Below are 23,429 nucleotides of genomic sequence, written 5' to 3'. Positions count from 1 at the left end.
TAATGGCCAACGGCCCAAGTTACAGGACCCTGGTGCAATTACGTCCATTGTAACTTGTTTTTGTTTGTTTGAGAAATGGCATGGAGGCATGATCTCGCAAAAAAAACTACAAAAGAAAACGGGCGCTATGGAAAATGGAGACTGGAATTACTACTAGTACCTTCCCATTTCCATGTTGGGCAATGAGGCTTTGATGGAAGAAGGGAGGTCAACAGTCAAGCAGCTTTCCAGAAACTGGACACTTGGGTGCTGGCAGGGGACGTTGGGCAAGTAGGTGAGAATGTTGTGAGACAGGGGGGGGGGCAGAGGACGATGTGTACACACATAGGAAGATGGTGCCTTCCTAGTGCTTAAGGGGCTCGGTGGGAAATACAATTTAGTAATTCTCACCTTCTTGGCTCTGATTTGCTGTCACCTCCCAAGTGTAAATATGTTGTAAGTTGCACTGCTTATAATTCTAGGGCACAACTTGATACTATGGCTGTGATATGTGATCACTAATAAAAGATGTTCTTCCATACAAAGGGATTTAATATGAGTAAACTATTTTAACATGACTGAGGGTACCTTAAATATTTTGTTACATTGAACGTAATACACAGAATTTGGCATTATAGCTAATGTATTTTTATTCAAGTCATTAAGTTGTAGCCACTTGGCATGGCTGTACAGTGCTCCATACGCATTTGTTAGTTTGCAGTAAATAAGTGGTTGCATATTATTGGTACTTAAACTACTACGTCTAGTACTGTGAAATACTCCACGTTTACATATCTTGGAAATGTGACTGATTTGTCCAATAAGAATTGATTATTTTCTCTTCTACAGTACTTTACTCAACCAAAGTCCTTTTTCATGGGTAAATAATGGTATTCTGGTGAACCTCATATATTTGTTTCTAGTCCAAAGTTAGGCCCAACATGTCGATTGATTATTCTTCTCAAGAGGTTTCGGCTTTCGAAAATGTTATGACTTTTGTCTCCAAATGGTACCTATGATTGGGGGTGAAATGTCTCCAGAAAATGCATCCCATTCATACAAATTCAGATTCATGTATTCAGTCTCCCTTAAGAAAAAAAGATACACCTGCCGATGGTAATTAGACAGTTATATACAAGTTTAGGGAAGAGGCTCTAATGGCCTAGAACTCATGTCCTCCAGATGCATCTTGAAAGCACTATTTGGCATCTTCTCACTTGACATTTTGTTCTTTGATACTTATGTTTTTCCAGCCAATGCACAGTATGCATTGTCCCAAGCAAGGGTATCACTTATAGAAGTTTCTAGTTTTTGTGGTATCGCTATTGGATTGCGTGCGCTGTTTCCCACTCTTAAAACCTGAAAGAAGGTCGGCAGCAAGTGATATCCTTCCCTCAAGCTTCCCACAGAGCTTGTAGCAAGTAAACATAAAATAACGTAGTTCGGGCGGATATCTCGCGCTCACACCATACACTTGATCTAAGTTTCAACTTATTACAGGTCCAACATCACTATTCATAAAGTCACTCAAAGTCAATCCAAAGGATCCATTTGCATAGTGCTTCTCAAAATTTTATGTTTTTAATTCTTCAAGAAAAAAACCAGCCGACACTTGTTTCGACCACCGGTCGTTTTCAAGGCTGTACAAAATTATACATTCATTCAGTATATACATTTTTCAAAAAACAATACCATATAGTGCCACATGTCAGGTCAGGATGAGGGAAAATTCACGACATGATCAAGAATTTAAATCGATGTTCAAAGGAAAAAACATAAATTTAAAACCACAAATTAGTGTCTCAATCAAAAACTGTTTGATCAGCAGAAATAGGCGGTTTTTAACTATATTTCACAGTAAGACCCACTTGTATATTCACTACAAAATTAAACAAAGTCAGCACAAAAACAATTAAACTTCAATATATTAACTTCATGCATGGTTCGTTACCTCTAAATAAGAAACTTGAACCCACACACCTTGTGAAACCATTCGAACATGACCAAAATGTGAGTTGCCAAAATAAAAGTATGAGTGTGTCTTTGTCTTGTTAGTGCTTTGTTAAACAAATATACCAGGATTGAACCTCACCCCATATACAATCCCTATCTCTTAAATGTGGGCTCGCAATGTCAGTTGATCACACTTGATCTTATATTGAAAATTCAATCCTGTATGGAAAAACCCTTAAAATTATTATATATTTTTTTGTAGAAAGGCTAGTATCCCATAACGTAGAATCATAAATGATTGGTATTGCTCACCCACCTGTACGGATGAGTCTATTGAATCAGATATGAGATGAATACTGTAAGCTCCCGTAGTCTTATACTTGTAAGTTTTAGGCTCCAGAATTCACCTACAAAATAATGGGCTCAATTTAGTACAAATATCTGAGTCCTCATCTCTATTACTTCATTTACTTGCTCTGTTAGTCACAATAAAGGGCTCCACTCTATGCAAGTATATAGAAAGATCATCACTTCCCTCAAGCCATTTCATTGCTTTGTCAGTCAAAAAATAATAAGTTCATCTTAATACTAGTTCCCAAAAACTCCATTAAGCCATTTGTTCCCAAATTCTAAATGAAGACACAATAAACAAACCCTTTCCCTCTTAACATTGTCATTGATATGTACATACCATTTAATGGGCTCGATCCCAGTCATTATTCTTCTAGTTGCTCCAAAGGGGTCCCACGAGTTCTCACCTATTCTTAAGAACGCTAATGCAGGCGAATTTGCAGGCAGCATCGCGGTGACGTCACGCACACATCCACACAATGTCATACGCGCGTATTCGCGATGACATCACACGTACGCGATGTCGTCACTCGCGCATTATGTGCAAACAAATAATAAAGTCCCGAATAATATAAGTGGCATGGTTTGCCGTCTATGACTTGGGTTCTCAAATTGTTATTAGATAACTTTTATCTACCTGGATAAATCCGTGTAATGTTACACATTCTACTCAGTTATTACACTTTTAATGTAAATAGATATATATTTGGGTCAGTGTATCAAGATCTCATTCTTCGATTGTACCCTTATATTATATATGTATGAATTTAATGTATTACTCCTAAATTGTAGCCCAAAACAAATCTATTTCTTTGATGCATTAATATATTATTTTACTCTGAAAAGGGTTTGCTGTTGCATTTCCATATTTAATCTTTCACTAAAGTTTAAATAAAATTGAAATTGAGTTACACCCCTTTGAAATCCAACCCAACGAAGAGAATTGTAATTGAACATTTGGAACTAATACAGTTATGGTATGATAGAGGTTTCCTAACAGAGGATGAAAAGGTTTTTTTGACTAATACGGAACCCACAATGCCCACCCTATATTTTCTACATAAGGTACAAAAGACCTATGAAATTTTACCAACAGTCAGACCTATTATGAGTGGTATAGGGTGGGTCACAGAGGGCATGTCCCAGTACTTGGATGAAGCGTTGAAACCTCATGTTCTTAAAATGAAGTCCTACATTAGAGACAGTCTACATGTTTTGCAATTTTTCAAAACCTTGAAATGGGAATCAGATTATCTTTTGGCTACTCAAAGCACTAATAAGACAATAAAGACACACTCATACTTTTATTTTGGCAACTCACATTTTGGTCGTGTTGGAATGGTTTCACAAGGTGTGTGGGTTCAAGTTTCTTATTTAGAGGTAACTAACCATGCATGAAGTTAATATATTGAAGTTTAATTGTTTTTGTGCTGACTTTGTTTAATGTCCTAGCGAATATACAAGTGTGTCTTACTGTGAAATATAGTTAAATGCCTATTTCTGCTGATCAAACAGTTTTTGATTGAGGCACTAATTTGTGGTTTTAAATTTATGTTTTTTCCTTTTAACATCGATTTAAATTCTTGATCATGGCGTGAATTTTCCCTCATCCTGACCTGACATGTGGCACTATATGGTATGTTTTTTTGAAAAATATATATACTGAATGAATGTATAATTTTGTACAGCCTTGAAAACGACTGGTGGTCGAAACATGTGTCGGCTGTTTTTTTTTTTCTTGAAGAATTAAAAACATTCAATTTTGAGAAGCACTATGCAAAAGGATCCTTTGGTGTCATGATGCCTACTCCCGGGGACCCAGACCAAGTCCAGCAACCCCGGAAGCAGGCATCAAGTTATCCCAAGCAAGCCCAACAACCCCTGCTAGGGGCTATTTGGGTGCAGTCCTGGCGTCTATGGCGCCAGGCTCATATGGAGAGTCAGTCGGCGCCAGGCTCATAGATTAAAACTTATCTGATGCAGACCATGCTGCAAGAACTCGAAGCCAAAAGAGGCTTGGAAGGGACTACTTTACCTAGGGACTATTTTTTTACTCTGGTGGGACTGGGGAGGAGTACTTACCTGGGACTACTTTGGAGGCTATTTAAACCACGCCCGAAGAGCAGCACACGATTCGCGTTATTCTGCATCCAGCAGCGTAACGCTCACCAAGCCTGCAAGTCTGCATCCAGTCTTCTGCCACGCCCGCCTCGAGTTTGGAGCTCCTAGAAAAAGGGAGAAAGAAGGAGAAAAGGTTAGAACAAGAGCAATACCTTTGATCCTTACGTGAATTCCCGATCCATCGTGCCTTCGAGCTGGAAGAAAGAAGTTATTTTATGTGCGTCGCCTTGCCTGCTGCAGCGCCGCGCTGACCTCACCGGCCTGCGCACCATCTTCGCATTCCACTGCTTCCTCCTGCATGTTCCCGCCGCACTCCGGCACCTAAGGAGAAGACAAGAACAGCAAGGTGAACCAAGGGAATACACTGAGGAATATTAGTTACCCCCCCCATAGACTTACCTGAATTTACCACCGGGGGTACTATTCCTCTTCACGGGTCGGCACAGCTTCCACTGCATCTTTGCCGAACCCCGGCCCCTGAGGGGAAAACAAAAGGACAGCAAGATGAAAGAAAGGGACTAAGAAGGGGAACCCTCCTCACCATAATACTTACCTGATTTTACCGCCGGAGGTATTATTCCCCGAGACTTCATGCTTTCTCTCAGCGCCTGAATAAGGGAGAAAGCAACAGGTTACCTACTGACATTATTTTATCGAACTGTGTTTGAAAATACAAATGCTTACCAGAATATTACCGGTTGCCACAAGGAACTCTCCACTAGGGTCAAGCTGCAACCTGCAAGGAATCGGACAAGAATGAAAGTCAGGCATTTGAACTCTTACGAACTACATACTTACGGCATCTTGCCGGGAATCTCGGAGTCAATTTTGTTCTGGAACTCACCAATTCCTTTGAGCCAGTGAAGCAACTGGTTATCAACGCGCCCCTGCGCTCAATGCAGGATGGAGAGCTCATCTTTTCAAATCATCAGGTGAGACTATAAGAGGGGACATCAAAAGTGATCTGTGGGGAGAACAGCGGGGGTGGGGGGATTTACGCTCAACTCCACGGTTCCCTTTCTCCAATTGCAGAAGAATATTCCTACGGGCCAAGCAAACAAAGCTAGGTGGGCCAGTCCGTCATCTCGGCCCTACGCGTCATGTTGGTGGAGACCGCAGCTGTCCAGTTCAGATCGACGCCTCTGTGGGAGCCAGGTGAGCGTAACAGAACGAGAAGCCTACCCACAAATTCCCACCCGGACGTTATGGATACCTCAGTAACTGACCAATTGGCCCAATTACTAGGGGAACTGAGGGCTGAAGTGCATTCCGCCCGTCAAGAAAGCAATGCTCTTAGGAGAGAACTGATTTTGTCAAAGGAGCGAACTGATCACCTTGCTAGGCAACTATTGCAAAGTCAGGCTGGACAAGCAACCCTACCTGGTTCCGGGGGAAATCCAGCTCCTATGTTATCGAGTAACATTGTGCAAATAAACCTACCCGGAAATATTCCATTAGCTCCACCCGAATGCTTTGCCGGAGATCCCAAAAGGTTTGCCGTGTTTATGAACCAATGCCGCTTGCACTTTTTATGCAGACCGGGAGCCTTCCCAAACGATCAAGCCAAGGTAGCCTTTGTATTGTCCTATCTCAGCGGCAGTGCAGCTGATTGGTCAATTCCGCTAGTTACTCAGGATGACCCAATTCTTCGGGATTTTCAGGGCTTTCAAACGAGCATGGAAAGACTATTTGCCCGGCACTCCCAAGGACAGGCCCTGGATAACAAACTTTTGTCCCTACGACAGGGTAACCAGGACCTTCTATCCTACATCGCGACCTTTAATAGGTTGATAGTGGAAACTGGATGGCCTGAGGTAAAACGAATCACGATATTTCATCGAGGGCTTCGAGGAGAACTCAAGGATGTCTTGGCTCAAGTCGTGAACCCACCTCAAGACTGCGCTGAATATATAGACTTAGTGGTCCAGTTAGATCAGACTTCAGAACAGAAAGGCTGATCGAGCCAAGTTTGAGAATCGGGTGTTGGTCAAAACCCACGCTAACCCCAAAGGAGCAGATGCTTCAGAACCCATGCAAATCGGAGGGGTTAAAGGACGCTTAACCCAGAAAGTAAGAGAAAGGAGACGGCACATGCAATTGTGTCTATATTGTGGAACCTCTGGGCATTTTCTACGGGATTGCCCTGTAAAGCCACCCAAGAAGGTGGTAGGAGCTGCTGATAAAAGCCATTTGGAGTCAGACTCTGGGAAACGACCAGGCCGACAAGCGTAGAGGTCCGCTTACCGAGCTTGAAGAAGGATACTCGGACCTCGCATTTCATCATACCAATGGTCCTCGTAGATCCAGGGCAGCCATTGCGTATGCACGCAGTAAGGGCATACATTGATAGCGGGGCCATAGGAAACTATGTGGACTATGAATTGGCTTCCAGGATGAATCTACCTCTGCCGAAAAACCACCTCAGATGTCATCACCACAGTCGATGGTGATGACATCTGAGGTGGTTACAGGCCTCTGGCCTCTGGGTCTGTAACTCATTCCACCGCAGAGATGACACTATTGGGTCAGGATGGGCATCGAGAGACTATTGTGTTTGATCTAATCAAAGCCCCACAGTTCCAAATAATACTGGGGATACCTTGGTTGGAAACACACAATCCTTGTATTGATTGGCGAGAGAAGAGAATAACCTTCCCGGATTGTGCACAAACCTGTTACCCAAAGAAAAATCTGAACGCAGGCCTGCCACAGTAACCACAGCAGTCATGCAACTACCTCCAGTATACCAAGAATTCCAGGATGTCTTCCAAAAAGAACAGGCAAATACCTTACCTCCTCACAGATTGTCGTACGATTGTCAAATCGATCTCATACCCGGTGCACAACCCCCTTGTAGCAGGATCTATGCCCTTATGGAACCTGAGAACCTTCACCTACGACAATACTCGGACCAGTACCTTGCCAATGGCTTTATTCGCCCATCCAAGTCCCCTGCATCTTCAGCTTTGTTCTTCGTGCCCAAAAAGGAAAGTTACCTCAGAACGTGCATAGACTACCGCGCATTGAACCTGATAACTGTTAAGAACCGATACCCATTGCTTCTGATCCCTGAACTACTATACCAAGTGAAGGACGCTTGTATATACACTAAATTAGATCTCCGGGGAGCATACCATCTGGTACGTGTAAAAGAGGGCGACAAATGGAAGACTGCTTTCCGCACTAATTATGGGTTATTCGAATACCAGGTGATGCCTTTCGGGTTATGCAATGCACCAGCAGCCTTCCAATACTTCATGAACAATGTCCTTCGTGAACTCATTGACGTTTGTGTTGTCGTGTTTATCGATGATATTCTAGTATACTCCTCTTCAGAATCTGATCATGTGAAGCACGTCCGAGCAGTCCTTGAGAAATTGTGCCAGCACAAACTATATGCAAAACTGGAAAAATGTGTTTTTCAAACCACAGAAGTTGAATTGCTTGGGTTTATCCTGACCCCAAAGGGAGTCCGAATGGACTCGCGAAAGGTGGACGCAATCCTTAAGTGGCCATCACCAAGTTCAGTTAAAGGAGTACGAAGCATGCTCGGCTTTGGCAATTTCTACCGCAGATTCATCCCAGATTTTTCCCATGTTGTACATCCCATCACAGCACTCTTGCGAAAAAATAAATGCTAAATGTGGACTGAAGAAGCTGAAAATGCCCTCCAAGAGCTGAAAGCGAAATTCACGTCTGCACCTGTATTAAAGCACCCGCGCCCTGAACTTCCATACATAGTGGAAACCGACGCATCCAGTCTAGCCATGGGAGCTGTCCTGTCTCAAAAGGACCCAGAAACTGGCCAGCTTCACCCAGTAGCATTTTGGTCCAGAAAGTTCTCTGCACCCGAGTTAAACTATGCGGTTACCGACAAGGAGTTATTAGCCATTAAATCCGCCTTTAAGGCTTGGCGGCACTATCTTCTCGGTGCCAGGCATACCATTACTGTGATCACCAGAATTTACAGTTTTTAAAGACAGCGAAGGCCCAATGGTAATGCCAACTCCGATGGGCATTGTTCTTTGCCGAGTTTGATTTCATAATAACCTATCGACCAGGTTGTAAGAATGGTAAAGCAGACGCCTTATCCCGAATAGGGATGGGAGAGGCAGAAGTGAACCCAGAACCAGTACCTACAATTTCCGAACAAAGGATTCTTGGCATGACTACTCTACAGACACTAGAGGTCATTCAGGTAAATATCCAGCAACTCTTTGATCCTACAGCCCTGCAGGACGTGGTAAAAAAAAGGCCCAGACTACTCTGTCACCAATGATCTACCTTATTACCAAGGGCGGCTATTTCTGCCACACAAGGAACTACAAGAGCTAGTCATTTCCCGTTATCATGATACCCTAATGGAGGGGCACCCAGGTATTGCAAAAACTGAAGCTAAAATTAAGACTATTCTGGTGGCCCACCTGGCGAAAGGATATTAAATCATTTGTGATGTCTTGTGGCATTTGCGCCCAAAACAAAAGTCAAAAGAAAAACCCAGATGGACTCTTCCAACCTTTAGACATTCCACCTACACCATGGCACACCTTATCGTTGGACTTTATTACTGATCTACCCCCATGCAATGGATTTAACACCATTCTAGTGATCGTGGATCTTTTTTCCAAGATGGCCCATTTTATTCCTTTAAAGGGATTACCTTCAGCTTCAATCCTGGCCAAGGAGTTCCTCAAACATTGTTCGCATACACGGATTTCCGTCCATATTGGTCTCTGAACGGGGCAGTCAATTCATTTCACATTTTTGGAAAAAATTCTGTCAATTGGTGCAAATCGATGTGAGGTTATCGACGAGTCACCATCCCCAGACCGATGGTCAAATGGAGAGGACCAACCAGACTCTCGAACAATACCTGCGTTGTATGTTACATCAGACTGAGAGTAATTGGAAAGACATTCTTTGGATCGCCGAATATGCGTACAATAATTCAGTACACTCTGGAACTGGACAAAGTCCCTTTTATACCTTATATGGGAACCATCCTCGAACCTCAGACCTTGACTCACCCCAACACTTAGAAATGCCCGCAGTGGACCATCTGCACGCTACGATTACACAAGCCTTTAAGGAAGCAATTACACATTTAAAACGGGTGAAAGAAAAATGCAAGAAAAATGCTGATCAGCATAGAAGTGATACTCCACAATACCAGATAGGGGACCAAGTATGGTTAGCCACTAAACATATACCCCTAAAGGGAACACGGACCTTTAACCACAGATATTTGGGACCTTACTCTATTAAGGCCATTATCAACCCGGTGGCTGTCAAGTTGGACTTACCTGCTAATATGCGAATTCACCCCGTCTTTCATGTGTCACTTTTGAAGCCAGTGCAACCAAGAACAAGACTAACCAAGCCACCAGACCCTATCCTTGTAGACGGAGAACCCGAATTTGAAGTTAAGAACATCCTGGGCTCCAAGCTGGTAAAGTCAAAACTTTTTTATTTAATCGACTGGAAAGTTTACGGACCACAGGAAAGGTCATGGGAACCTAGTGACCATGTTCATGCACCCTGATTGGTGAAAAAATTCCACCGAAATTTCCCAGACAAACTGAAACCACATGGAAGAACGACTTTAGGAGGGGCCTTGGGGAGGGGGAGGGGAGTGCTATTTGGGTGCAGTCCTGGCGTCTATGGCGCCAGGCTCATATGGAGAGTCAGTCCTGGCGCCATAGGCGCCAGGCTCATAGATTAAAACTTACCTGATGCAGACCATGCTGCAAGAACTCCAAGCCAAAAGAGGCTTGGAAGGGACTACTTTACCTAGGGACTATTTTTTTACACGGGTGGGGCTGGGGAGGAATACTTACCTGGGACTACTTTGGAGGCTATTTAAAAGCACGCCCGAAGAGCAGCACACGCTTTGCGTTATTCTGCATCCAGCAGCGTAACGCTCACCGTGCCTGCAAGTCTGCATCCAGTCTTCTGCCACGCCCGCCTCGAGTTTGGAGCTCCTAGAAAAAGGGAGAAAGAAGGAGAAAAGGTTAGAACAAGAGCAATACCTTTGACCCTTACCTGAATTCCCGATCCATCGCGCCTTCGAGCTGGAAGAAAGAAGTTATTTTATGCGCATGGCCTCGCCTGCTGCAGCGCCGCGCTGAACTCACCGGCATTCGCACCATCTTCGCATTCCACCGCATCCTCCTGCATGTTCCCGCCACTCCGGCACCTAAGGAGAAGACAAGAACAGCAAGGTGAGCCAAGGGAATACACAGAGGAATTAGTTACCTCCCCATAGACTTACCTGATTTTACCACCGGGGGTACTATTCCTCTTCACGGGTTGGCACAGCTTCCACTGCATCTTCGCCGAACCCTGGCCCCTGAGGGGAAAACAAAAGGACAGCAAGATGAAACAAAGGGACTAAGAAGGGGAACCCTCCTCACCATAATAACTGACCTGATTTTACCGCCGGAGGTATTATTCCCAGAGACTTCATACTTTCTCTCAGCGCCTGAATAAGGGAGAAAGCAACAGGTTACATATTGACATTATTTTATCGAACTGTGTCGGAAAATACAAATCCTTACAGAATATTACCGGTTGCCACGAGGAACTCTCCACTTGGGTCAAGCTGCAACCTGCAAGGAATCGGACAAGAGTGAAAGTCAGGCATTTGAACTTTTACGAACTACATACTTACGGCGTCTTGCCGGGAATCTCAGAGTCAAATTTGTTCTGGAACTCACCAATTCCTTCGAGCCAGTGAAGCAACTGGTTATCAACACGCCCCTGTGCTCAATGCAGGATGGAGAGCTCATCTTTTCAAATCATCAGGTGAGACTATAAGAGGGGACATCAAAAGTGATCTGTGGGGAGAACAGCGGGGGTGGGGAGGATTTACGCTCAACTCCACGGGTGGCTAATTCCCTTTCTCCAATTGCAGAAGAATATTTCTGCGGGCCAAGCAACCGAAGCTAGGTGGGCCAGTCCAGTCCGTCATCTCAGCCCTACGTGTCACGTTGGTGCAGACGGCAGCTGTCCAGTTCAGATAGACGCCTCTGTGGGAGCCAGTTGAGCGTAACATTTGGATTGACTTTCAGTGACTTTATGAATAGTGATGTTGGACCTGTAATAAGTTAAAACTTAGATCAAGTGTATGGTGTGAGCGCGAGATATCCTCCCGAACTACGTTATTTCTTATCACTCATAGAACCCAGCCCACTAGGTTTCACCGTATAATTGGAGACCAGTTTGAGTTTACGTTGATGCAACACACAGCCAGAATCTGTGGTCTGTGTCCTTACAGTTAGCCTTTTGTAAACCAGTCTGATTTTTTTCATAGACAAACGTAACATTTTAGCGACATAATCTCACTACTTGGCGTATATCTATTGGTCACAGTTTATTCTCCTGGACTATTTTGATGTCGCCAAAACCATATTGGGCAATATGTTGACATTTTTGTATTGTTAACCTTTATCGCTTGTTTCCCAACTTGGCTCCTATAACACAGACCCGATTTACAACTACAGGTTTCTTTTTAACTCTATTCCCGCCTGCACAAGATTTACAAGCAAGACGCTGACTGTATTCCACTACTACAGAACATTTGCCGTGAATTTCATTCTGTCAGAACATTTCTTAAATATTGAAGTTATTGATTGCCAGTTTAAAAGGATATGCTAACCAAACTTTTTTAGCTCAATATGAAGACTTGGTGACCCATTTTTCCTGCAAAGCTACTAGGAGTTGGATCAAAGTTGCTTCCATCCTGGCAATTGGCATTGGTTATGATTGAGTGATTGCCTGCATAGATGGCACTCGAACAAATCCAGTTGTCTCTAGGCAGTGAATAAATAGCATAAACAGGATGGTGCTAGACCTACTTCAAGCATTTTGTAAATCTGGCATCCTGTTCAAGGACGAAAACATGTTATTTGTTAATTGAAATGTATGGAGCCAAAGCTCAACCCCTTCTCTCCATTATCCCTGTTGCTGGACCCACTGAGCTGTAGCACACCACAGCTATGTTTTACTTTGACTGCTCAACTCCTAATGGATGATCAATATCCAAACCTGCAAATGGTGGGTCTAATAAGGAGGAAGAGTCAACTGCATAAAAGACTAGAATGCTCTTCCCATTGTTATGGATTTCTTATTTAGTCAATCATGCTAAGGAAGAAATATACATATCTAATTGACCACATTGCTAATTCATACTTTTTGTCTGTCTGCTAAAGTGTCTCACTCGCCGAGCATCTGTGCCAATAGCTAAAACACAGCTAGGCCCACACTGTGTATTCCTTTGGTAAAGCACAGGGTGTCCTATTTGCATTTGTCCTGCACACAGCTGCCCCTCCGTCCCTGCATATGCAGGTTATGTACAGTTGGAGTGAGCGGTAACCTCCATTAACCTGTGAAAACACCTAATGCTGATTAGTGCGCAATGTGATCCTGATGTCGGCAGGAGACCTTAATATCACACAACAAGACCCTATGGCTGATGGAACTATGGTCTTATTGAGCACAGAAAATCATTCTAATGAAAAGCTAAAACTTATAAATACTAACTGAGAGAGAATTGAGGTTTATGTACCCTAGAGCAAGGGAATCGTTTTTTTTCTGCAAAACATCAACATTACTTAAGAATTGATCGTTTTAAAAACAGTCTTATATCAAATGTTGTGAAAGCACAGTAGCAAGATACTTTTTGATGCTGGCAACAAAAGCCATGTATATTAAATGTTAACCAGGTAATAGCCCTAGATTTTGAAACTGGAGCCTGGATGTGTCCTTATTGGAGGTTAAGAACGTCAGGGGACTGAAGCCCACATTACATATTATAAATGTTTAATTTTCACAGATGTAAGATCTGCGCGTTGCAATGCCGCAGCAAGGCATCAATATGTATTGCAGAAAAGAGTGGGGTTAGTTTGAAGGCATATTTATGCAGACTAGAAAGAGTTAATGAAGTTGTAATAGAGCAAAGGTAGGACATTTGAGGGAGGGCATCACCCAAAGGAATAGTTTCTTAGAAACCCTGTGGGTGCGTTAGGGACAGTAGCAGTAAAACGTAGCGTATCGCATTTTCACAAGCTGCACTAAATGTTATAGTGAAAATGTTCACAGCGTGATCAATTAGAGTAGATTAGGCTTTTAACGTACTTGCTAGATGTACACGTTTTAAAACGAAAAGATACCATGTTCAGTGGTACCTGTCGTAACATTACATACATCTGCTTAGAAGATATTCTATAAAATGTTGGCTAGAAGATGGATTAATGTTTGGAGATGCCTAGACTCGGGAGCGAGAGTATACTCTCTGTTCCAGTAGTCTGAGATGCCACATCGGGTCATGTCTAAATATTAATGGGTCAAGTGACATTCTGCCACATACTCAATGCAGGGCGGGCTCAAGTCGAGGGTTCACACGCGGGTGGACTCGGTCCCCCCCAGCTAAAAAAAAGAAACTCCTCTTTGAACCTATGAATTCAAGCCGACCTCAGGAATCAAACCGCATGGGTCAGGCCGGACACTCCACCACTGCGCTATATAACCTGATGAAAAATAAGGAACGACTAAAGGTGAAATGTCCCATTTCAGTACTGCAATTTCCAGAGAAAACATTTGTATTGGTTCTTGGCGTTTAAAACTTACACACCTTTTAACGTTTTCAAAAACACTATTAGAAGAAAATATCCTCTCTTGGTTTTGTGTGTGTGTGTTGGTTTTATGAAGGGCAAATGCCATTCGTCCTGTGCAATTTGGGTAGTTATGCAAAACCAATTTAATGAAATGTGCATATTTCACCTTGATATGCTAATTTCTGGTGACGTCACCATCCCATTGCATTTGTTGGCGAGTCCCCCAATTACATTTTTAGGACTTGACCCCTGCCCTGCATGTTCTCTGATCATTCTCCTATTTTGCTCAGACCAACACTAGGCCACGGAGGGCCAAATAAACCATTCTGGTGATTTTAAACTAGCAGCGTTAAATGATCCTGCCCTCGAGATTAATATTAGTGATCGTATACATTTATTCTTTGACATGAATGTTGGCTCCATTTCCTCTATGTGTACAGTACTGCAAACATATAAAATGAGTTCGCAATATTAAAAAATATCTGTTCAGAACTCACAGCCAGTGAAATGCACTCAAAAGCTCTTCAACAACCTCTACAAGATCACGATACTGACCTACTCTCCTCTATGAAACATGAACTGGAGAAGTTCTATGATACTCCTGATGGGGACATTCATTACCTTTCTATCCCAGCCATGGCCAGACGTTAACGGGGAGTCAGATCGCCCAGACAGACCATTGGCTAGCGCAAGTAGGCCCAAGATATCCAGAGAGAATGTAGCAATGGTGAAACATGACCATGGGATAGTGTGACCTAGGGACTCGAATCGCATGGAGACATTTATCTATGGCCCGAACAAGTAACTCCACTGAGGTCAAAGATCATTTTTTTAAAATCCCCACAGAGATCAGTTTTATCTGCTGCCACAGCTGAAAACCTAGATGCTTCTTTAAAAAGAAATGATGGACTACATCGATACGCTCCCTAATAATAAGGCACCGGAGTCTGATTGGCTAAGCAGAGTTTTAAAAAAAACCTACTGGTTGATCCTTGGACCATATTTGTTGCATATGTCAGCAATCTATTAGTGTGCACCAGGGGTCTGCAACCATTTGCTCTCCAGATGTTTTGGACTACAACTCCCATCATCCCTAACCAGCATTGTCAGTAGCCAGATATTGTGGGAATTCTAGTCCGAAACATCTGGAGAGCCAAAGGTTGCAGACCCCTGCTGTAGATGCACTTCCAGAAACACTAGAAGATGCAATAATTACACTACTTCTCAAACCACTTAAAACCTCTGAGGGCCATGGGTCTTAGTGCCCATTGGCTTTGCTAAACATGGAAACCAAAATATGTTCACATGCTTTGCAACTATGTTGCAATTTTTGTCACATCTGATACTCTAGATCAATCGGGATTCATCTGAGTCACTCCACAGCCCTAAATGTAAGAAGGCTATTTAATATAATGACCCAAATTGACACCAATGTTCAAGCAGTGGCGTGGGTCTTGATGTGGTGGAAGGTTTTGACGTGGACTCCTGGAGCTTTTTATTGGGTGTAAGGTCAATCTGTGGGCTTGGTCCGTACTTAGTCTCATGTGCTCAACTGCTTTATACACACTGTCACCAAAATGAACGTGGGTAACAAAATATTTATCTATATTCCAGTTAAGCAGGGGGTCCAGGCATGGATGCCCGCTATCTCATCTTTTGCTACTCTGAATAAGATGGTGACACTTCTGAGTATATATCGACTTTGTCAGATGGTTCCAAGAATATTCTCAGAGATGGTCCAAGGGTTTTTGTTGAACTTTGGAGCATGGGCCGTTCTCCTTCGCTGTAGTCTAAAAGCATCAATCCATCCCTAACCAATGCACCCTTATTCCCTAGATTAGTATATACTGCAGATTTCTCCTTACTCTCTAGGTTCCTGACTTCTAAAGCTAAAGGCCAAGGCCTTATCTGCCATTAACTCTGTTAGGGACTTCCTAGACCCACTCTTCATTATCAATTTTAGTTGATTAAAGTGTATTATAGGGTGCCTGACTCGATCCGGTTCTGCCCACATACACATACTACTACTACCTTCTGTTTTACTCTCACTATTCTATTGTTCCCAAATACCACATTTGGTTCTTCTACTCCTTGCCTTGCTGTCCTTTCCCGCTGATCCCCCCACTCCTACCACTTATCTCCACTATTCACCAATTGTCCCCTTCCTACAAATGTACTCCCGCCGCAGCACTATTACCTCCACCTCTGCACTACTACCACTCTACCCACTTTCTCCCCAGTAGCACTCATTCCACTCTCACGCCTTTCATTCTCACAAATGCTTCCCACTGCATCTCTATGCTCTTCCTCCCTACACTCTTACTAATAAGCTCACTCTGTAGTCATGCACACTCACTAATCGGTGTTGTGTTCTTGCTCACACGCACATGAATCGGGATTATATTAACAATGACCAGTTAGAGACATGGTGTGGCTCTTTTCTTTAATGTACAATTCCAACTGACCAACCGCCCTTCCCGATCACTCCTTCCCTGAGCCTCCCCACCTTCCAAGTTCCACCAGCTACATTCTACATTGCCTTACGCCACAACAACCCCTCCCTTACTTGTCATTTAAGTTCATAACCCATATGCCCATTAGGTCCACATCTACATTTGCTCAATCGGGCGTGAAGGATTGCGGATAGCTCTCTGGGGCCGACCATGTACAGATGCTCCTTAAGATTCTGGACTCTGCAAATGCAATTGTAAGGAAGGTCCAGAGTTTCCAGGAATGCTAACACAGTAGTTCTTCTTCATCCTCACCCTGTGGTTCATCATCAGAGTCATCCTGAAACATTCTTTGAAAGAACGAGGCATCCCTGGTTATCTCACCGTCATCCCCCGCAGCTGTAATCATAGGTCCTTTGACCGCTTTGACTACCAGGGGCACCAGCCTATATCTTGGATCCACCTTCCTTCGTTGTCTCTGCTGCACCAACATGGTCTCACCCACTGACATCTGGTGTTCTTTAGCCCTTCTCTTATGATCTGTCCATTCCTTGACACTTTTCCTTTTCTTGTTCTCTTTCCCTGATCTCTTCATCTTCAACAGGGGTATAGTCCTCGAGTTGTGGAATCCCGGCCTTATTCTGTATCTTCGATTCGACAGGAGAATGCACTGTTGCTTCATGCGGGGTGTTAAGATAGCTTCTCAGCATCTCTGAGATAGTTTGCGGCATGATCAAAAGATCTGTGACAGCCTTCTGTTGGGATCGTTATATTGTGGCCATGAACCTCTCAACCATGCTGTTAGCCTGGGGCCATAAAGGAGGGATCTTCCGATGCTTGAAACCCAAGTGTACTGCAAACCTTCTGAACTCTTGTCCCTGGAAAGGCAGGCCATTATCAGTCTTGATTATGTTGGGAACACCCCACTCTCTGAACTCAATACTGTCACCACATGATGAAAGGCTGTGGATACTACGTGGTTTACTATTGGGAACCGTGAGTATTCATCTATTGCTACCAACAAGTGGCCTCCTTCTTCCAATGGTCCATAAGTCAATTGCAACTCGCTGCCAGGGTCCATCAGGCATTGGCACAAGGTGTTGGCCCGCCTCCCCACCTTCAAGTTCCACCAGCTACATTCTACATTCCCTTACGCCACAACAACAAGTACCACTTACTCTCACCAACCAACAACTCACCTTTTCCAAAAATCACCTCCACGCACCAGTCTACTGGCCTTCATCATGTTGGTCTCTTGGTCTGCTACCTCTTCCTTTGACCTCACCAAAACAACCCACACCTTGTGTTTTTATCCCACTTTTTATCCTCCGTTTGGTTCTCTGACCCATGAAAACCTGGACCTCTCTTTGCCGGGTCACAATTATAGAAAGTTTCAAAAGACTGGTTAAGCCCCGTCCCTTTACCCCACGTAGGTTTGTTGTGCTGTAACAATGGCAGCCCACGCTGCCAAGTATCGGAGTTGGTGTTAGAGGACCAAGGTGCAGTTCCCCTCAAGTGAAGTGTGGCCTGGTTAAACGGTTGCCGCTATGCTTACAGTCCCTTGTGGTCTATGGCGGTTGCAGCGTTTTTGCTTATATGTGATCTGAGGCTGGGGAGCAGTGCACAGAATCTGGCAAACCGCATTGGATCTCAAGCTTCTTTTTTCGTTGTCTCCCTTTCTCTCTTTCGCCTGCATTGGTAACTGGATCATGTAAGATCTGGAAAAGCACCATAGGCTCTCTGGCTCTCCTTGCATGGTGTCTCTTTCTCTCTCAGGCTTAGATCACGGGGGGCACTGATGGGTTGCTGTCTTTGCATGGTTGTTGCTTTTCTGACCATCCTAGAAAAGAAAGGGGGAACTTGGCCAATATTTTTGTCACAAGGTATGAGGGGATGCAAGGTGGTACTGGTACGGCACATGCAAAGATTGGCACTTGGGAAGTGGACATGAATTGGGGCCCTCCACTGCCACCGCCATCCTCTGGGGTAGGGATTCTTCTGGCTTCCACCATAGTGGGGCACTCGCCACAGGCTGAGAGGGTTTCCTATTCCTCTCTTGACAGGGTGAGGTACTTGACCTTGTTACAACTGTTTGCACCTTATCAACCAATTCTTACAATCCTCTCTAATTCCGTGATTCGCTCACACCTCTTTTCCTCTATAGGTAATACTCTTGTTCTATTAACACACATTTCATATATCAGAAAGCAGCACCTTTGAATTTGTTTATCAGAGGGCCATTTTGCCCTTAATTGCAAAGGTTTTTTAGTATATTTTTGTAATCTGAAATGCAATGCCCATTCTTTATTCAGATTTGTAAATTGTTGCACCTGGTGTTGGAATTTTGCAGGATCCATTACGCTTTAGGAGGTCCTCAATATGTTGTATGACCTAATTTTTGTATATCCTGATTTCATGGAATTCTATTCCATCCTTTGTTTACATCCCTGGCTACACTGGGGCCCCAGCTAATTGTTGACTCAAACAACAATTAGACTATGACCACTAGGCCCTGTGCCTTAAATCCTAATCTCCTGGATGTTCTTAAAACATGTATAGTAGTAAATGCAGAATGGAAAGTATAATGGAATGCCCCTTGTTGCCATGTCCAAGATCCTGGGATATCTCCCTTTAACCTCCCATTAAGCATAACAAATTCTAGATGTGACAATATTTCAGCCCACTTATGCCAATTTTGGGTTTGGCTTTGTGTGAAAGGTTTTCCCAAAGGAACCCTTTTAGAGTCCTAAACGCCTAATTCAATCAAATCTAAGATCTTCCATTAAGATCCCCCGCCCCCACTAACGCCACATCTGTTACTTGGGTGGATTCTTTCCATGATTTTAAAAACATGTCCATCTCTTTTTAATTCTGTAGCTTTTGCTGTATTTAGAGGGTCCTGCAAGCATATATTAAATGATCTTAACTGAAAGAAAATGTGTTAATTTTGTAGAAAACGATTAGAACCTGTATGGTTCTATGACATGACCGTAATTTCACTCAGTAATGTATCATGATCTTTTAAACTGCGCTGCATGTAAGATAGCAGGTATCGATGACCAATCCGTGAAATCCCATTTCCCGCTTGAGCTATATTCCCAATAACAATGCACTTCTCTAGACTTTCATTAATCTTGGAAACCAGCTTTTGTAAAGTTTGACCAAGTGTTATGCCATTGCATATCTTTCATGCATCCCAATCTCTTCCCATCCATTCATGGCATTGACATGCTATGGGACCATACATATTTGTAGGCCATCCAAATCCTAGCCCATCTTTCTAAATGATTCAACTTCGGATAAAATAAGATTCACAATGCCCCCATTCCACATTTGTAGATTAACAGATGAGATAAGTGCAGGATCTTTGAATTCCGCTAATACAATATCATAAGTTACTAAAACCGTACCTTGGGAATTTCATAAAAAAAACTGATGTTACTAAGATTCAAAGCAATAGCCATGGATTTCTTAAATACAGGTTCTATATAAAATACCAATGAAACCTCTTTTCTTAACTGAATGTAATGTGTCTATATACTTGAATCACGATTTAGCATTCTGCCTTGATTTTAGGCTCGGTGCCTATTGTCTACGATCGTCTGCTCTTCTTAAAGTTGGAGGCACAGTAACTGATATAACATGTATTCATTTCAATATCCTCTTGCTTCCGCGCTTTCTCTTCTTGCTCCACCTGCATGGATTTCTCTTCCCTTCGGACATCCGAGAAACAGTCCACATGGATTTGTTCAACACCAATCTAAAAGCCCGCCTGCTCGCCTTAGTTTACCCCTTGTAAACTACCACACATCTGCCTTCAAGCTAATATTTTTCCCCTCTCCTCTAACCTGCTTCTGTCCCTCACTTTCTCTGTCTCCACTCTAGCACTTCATCCACCATGGTCACATCCCCAGCACAGCTGGCCATACAGCCTACCTTCACTTAAAAATGTTGAATATTAGTTGTACTTAATATTTGTATTGTCCCAGTGACTTCGCCATTTACTCCCCGCCCACAACCTGTGAATGTCACTCTAACTGTTCATTGTAAGAAGCTCACTGCTTATCATCAAATCCGATTTCTTATCTTTTTTACATTCTTTTGTGATTAAAATAGCATTGCTCCTCACCGTGTATAAATGTTATTGTTTTAAAGTGCAGACTTGGCTTTAGAGCAGCATAGCACTGTACAGGATGTGGGCAGCCTGCTTTTGGACTGGCTTCTTTTAACAGTAGGGCAGTCTGTACATTGGGATTAGCCCATGGATCATTTCGTTTTTCTTTTTGTTTTTTTAAATGTCACGTTTTGAGAGATTTGCAAAATGCTGAATTGTAGGGGCATTCCTAGCCAATTCCGGGATAGAATTCTAGAGCTTGGCTGTGTGACAATAGATCGTTTGTGGGTCCTCCTTTGCGAACTAGTTGTGAATCGAGCCAGTTGGTTGATTTGCTGTAAAAGGAGCCTTTGCCACCAGATATGTGGAGCTTTGCCTCCGGCTTGACTGCTTTGGAGATGAAACATGCAGACTTGATCAGTATCCTGCTCAGTACAGGAAACTTGTATTCGATCACATTTTTGCACATCCATAACAAGAGGTGCTGCAGCATGGTAGACTGCTTATAGGGGGAGCCAAGTGGGTGGGAGCCCTGTCAAATGGCATTTCCTCCATCAATGTGTGAGACCACAAGGGCCTGAACTACAGTCTGGAAGCCCTGCGGCATGATGAACACTTTAATTTTGCAAAGGATAGAGATTTGGAGCCGTGCCATTTGGACCTTCTTGGCTATGTGTTTTTTAAAGGACTGGCTGCTGTGAATGCCTGCACCCGAGAGTTGTGGATCGCATTCTTCTAGGTGCATATCATTGAGCCATTGTTCGACAAGTTGTTTAGCAGGGGGACCGATGAGGAAGAGATATTTGCTCTTGGATGTAGGCAGTTGACATCAAGAATGGATGATTGCTTGGTATTCGCCTAGACAACCGATTTCTTGTGAGTTTTTTACTATCATGTACAATTTAGTATTTCTTTTTTTTCTTCTCAAATGTTTTCTTACATTAAAAACATTTCCTGAAATCAGGATTCATCCTTTCTGCCTTGAACATTACACTTGGTACTTTCCAGGATTCCCCGTCATGCCTGTCCAAGGTACATGTGTGCTGTGTGTTGGACCCATGGGTTTTGGGAGTTGGCGGCAAGAGTGAGTGAGTGTATGATGATTTTGTTATTTATTTAGCGTTTTCACCTAAGTGCTGTACTAGCAGCGTGTTTACATGCATGTGTCACCCAAGCAAAGTTCTTACTCCTTGTTGGCTTCATAAGCATGAAAGGCAGAGTTGGCCTTTTTGGGATTCGAATCTGCATCCTGCAGGTCACACACAGACCCCAGAAGCGAGTGCTCAACCCACTGAGCGATCTGTTCCGGTCAAAGCTGTGCTGCTTCCCTGAGAGTGCTGTCTCTCCATTCTGCCAAGGACCGCCATGGTGTTCTCTGAGCAAATGGGCTTGCCAGTACATTGCCATAAGTGAATGCATTGTAAATTCCCTTCCTTCAGTATTGGTCACCAATGCAAGCAATAACTTTTTTGGGGAACAGTGTCTTTAGGCCTCATGTGGCCATCCCATGCCACAAGTTTACAACTATGTTGTGGTGACCAGGAGACCCTCCACGTGCAATACCCAGACACGCAAAACAGGAGAGCTCTGTGTCAGGGGCTTGGGAGGGGGTTTTAGGGTTGTAGAAAAGAAGCATAGGTTGCTAAAGAGGTGTAAGAGGGCTGGGGGGGTTGAGAAAAGGGCTCCAAGGAGGCTGGGGCCTGAGAAGAGGTGCAAGATACCAGGGGCCAAGAAAAGGTTTGCGAGGAACTAGGTGCCTGAGAAAAGAGGTGTGAGGCACTGGGGGCCCGGAAAAGTGGTGCGAGGGCCAGAGAAAGGTGGTTTGTGGGTGCTGGGGGCACAGATCGGAGGGGTGCAAGAGGTTTGGGGGGCCTGAGGAGGGGATTTGAGTGGGGGGCTGGGTGCTAGGAAGAGGGGTTGTGAAGTGGGGCTGGGTGCTGATAAGGGGTGCAAGGAGGGCTGGGGGCACAGAAGAGGGGTGCGAGTGGGGGTTGGTGGCCCAGAAGAGGGTTCAGAGGGCCGAGAAAACTGGTGCAAGAGAAAAGGGGTGTGACTGGGCTCAGCCTAGGGCCAAATAAATGAGTGAGAGGGCTGGGGGGGGATGAGAAGAGTGGTGAATGGGGCACTGAGATAAGTGGTACATGGGAGCTGAGGGAAGTGCTACAAGGGAGCTGGGGGCTGAGAAAAGGGATACGAGGGGGCTGGAGACCCAACAAAAATGTACTTGCCTTTAAATTCACTACAGCATAACAGGAGCACGGTCACCTGAATTCCTGTCTGTCCCTGCTGCCTGACATCCATTTGTCCAAGCCAATCAATGAGTAGCTGGGGTGGGACAGGGAGTCAGGCAGGCAAGCACGCTCCTTTTGTGCAGGCTGCATAACAGGAGTGTTTTGTTTTTTTTGTTCTTCTTTTTTTGTAGACTAGGGTTGCGGCGAGCTGGATGGGTTTTTGGCTGGCCCATGCTTTGGACAGGCACAAACACAAGTTGAGGGTCCAACCAAGGCCCAGGTTGCGGCCTGAGCCACTCCAGGCTCGCCCAGCTCTAGACAAAACATGTTTTACTTATGTGTCCTCTGTTAAAGAAGCAAGAGATCCTGAGGGCACTCCTGGGGCCATATTAGACGAACGTTCAGCCTGTGCAAGTGCTTAGTATTAGCAAATTGCCCTATTGTAAAAACATTCTTGTCGCGTAATGTTGCATCAGAGCGTGTTTTCCCCAAGTGCTAAAGGCATTCTGCAATGGCACTATGGTAAACATTGCCCTGGTGGAAAAATCCATTGAGATTATTATTTTAACTAGGTCAATTGTTGCCATAGTGCTGATTGTAACATGACTGATGGAAC

At 43.9% G+C, this 23,429-nt stretch overlaps 1 protein-coding gene across 11 annotated transcripts in view; it reads left to right on the top strand.

The window, feature by feature from the left end:
- Nucleotides 1-23,429, top strand: part of WNK2 (WNK lysine deficient protein kinase 2) — a 1,473,871-nt gene that overhangs the window by 354,978 nt on the left and 1,095,464 nt on the right. The window lies entirely within an intron of this gene.

This window comes from Ambystoma mexicanum, chromosome 2p, assembly GCF_040938575.1.
Source record: "Ambystoma mexicanum isolate Mex_15411 chromosome 2p, UKY_AmexF1_1, whole genome shotgun sequence".
Lineage (NCBI taxonomy): Eukaryota > Metazoa > Chordata > Amphibia > Caudata > Ambystomatidae > Ambystoma > Ambystoma mexicanum.
Note: the sequence above shows the minus strand (reverse complement) of the source record. Positions and strands in the feature narration are given on the sequence as shown.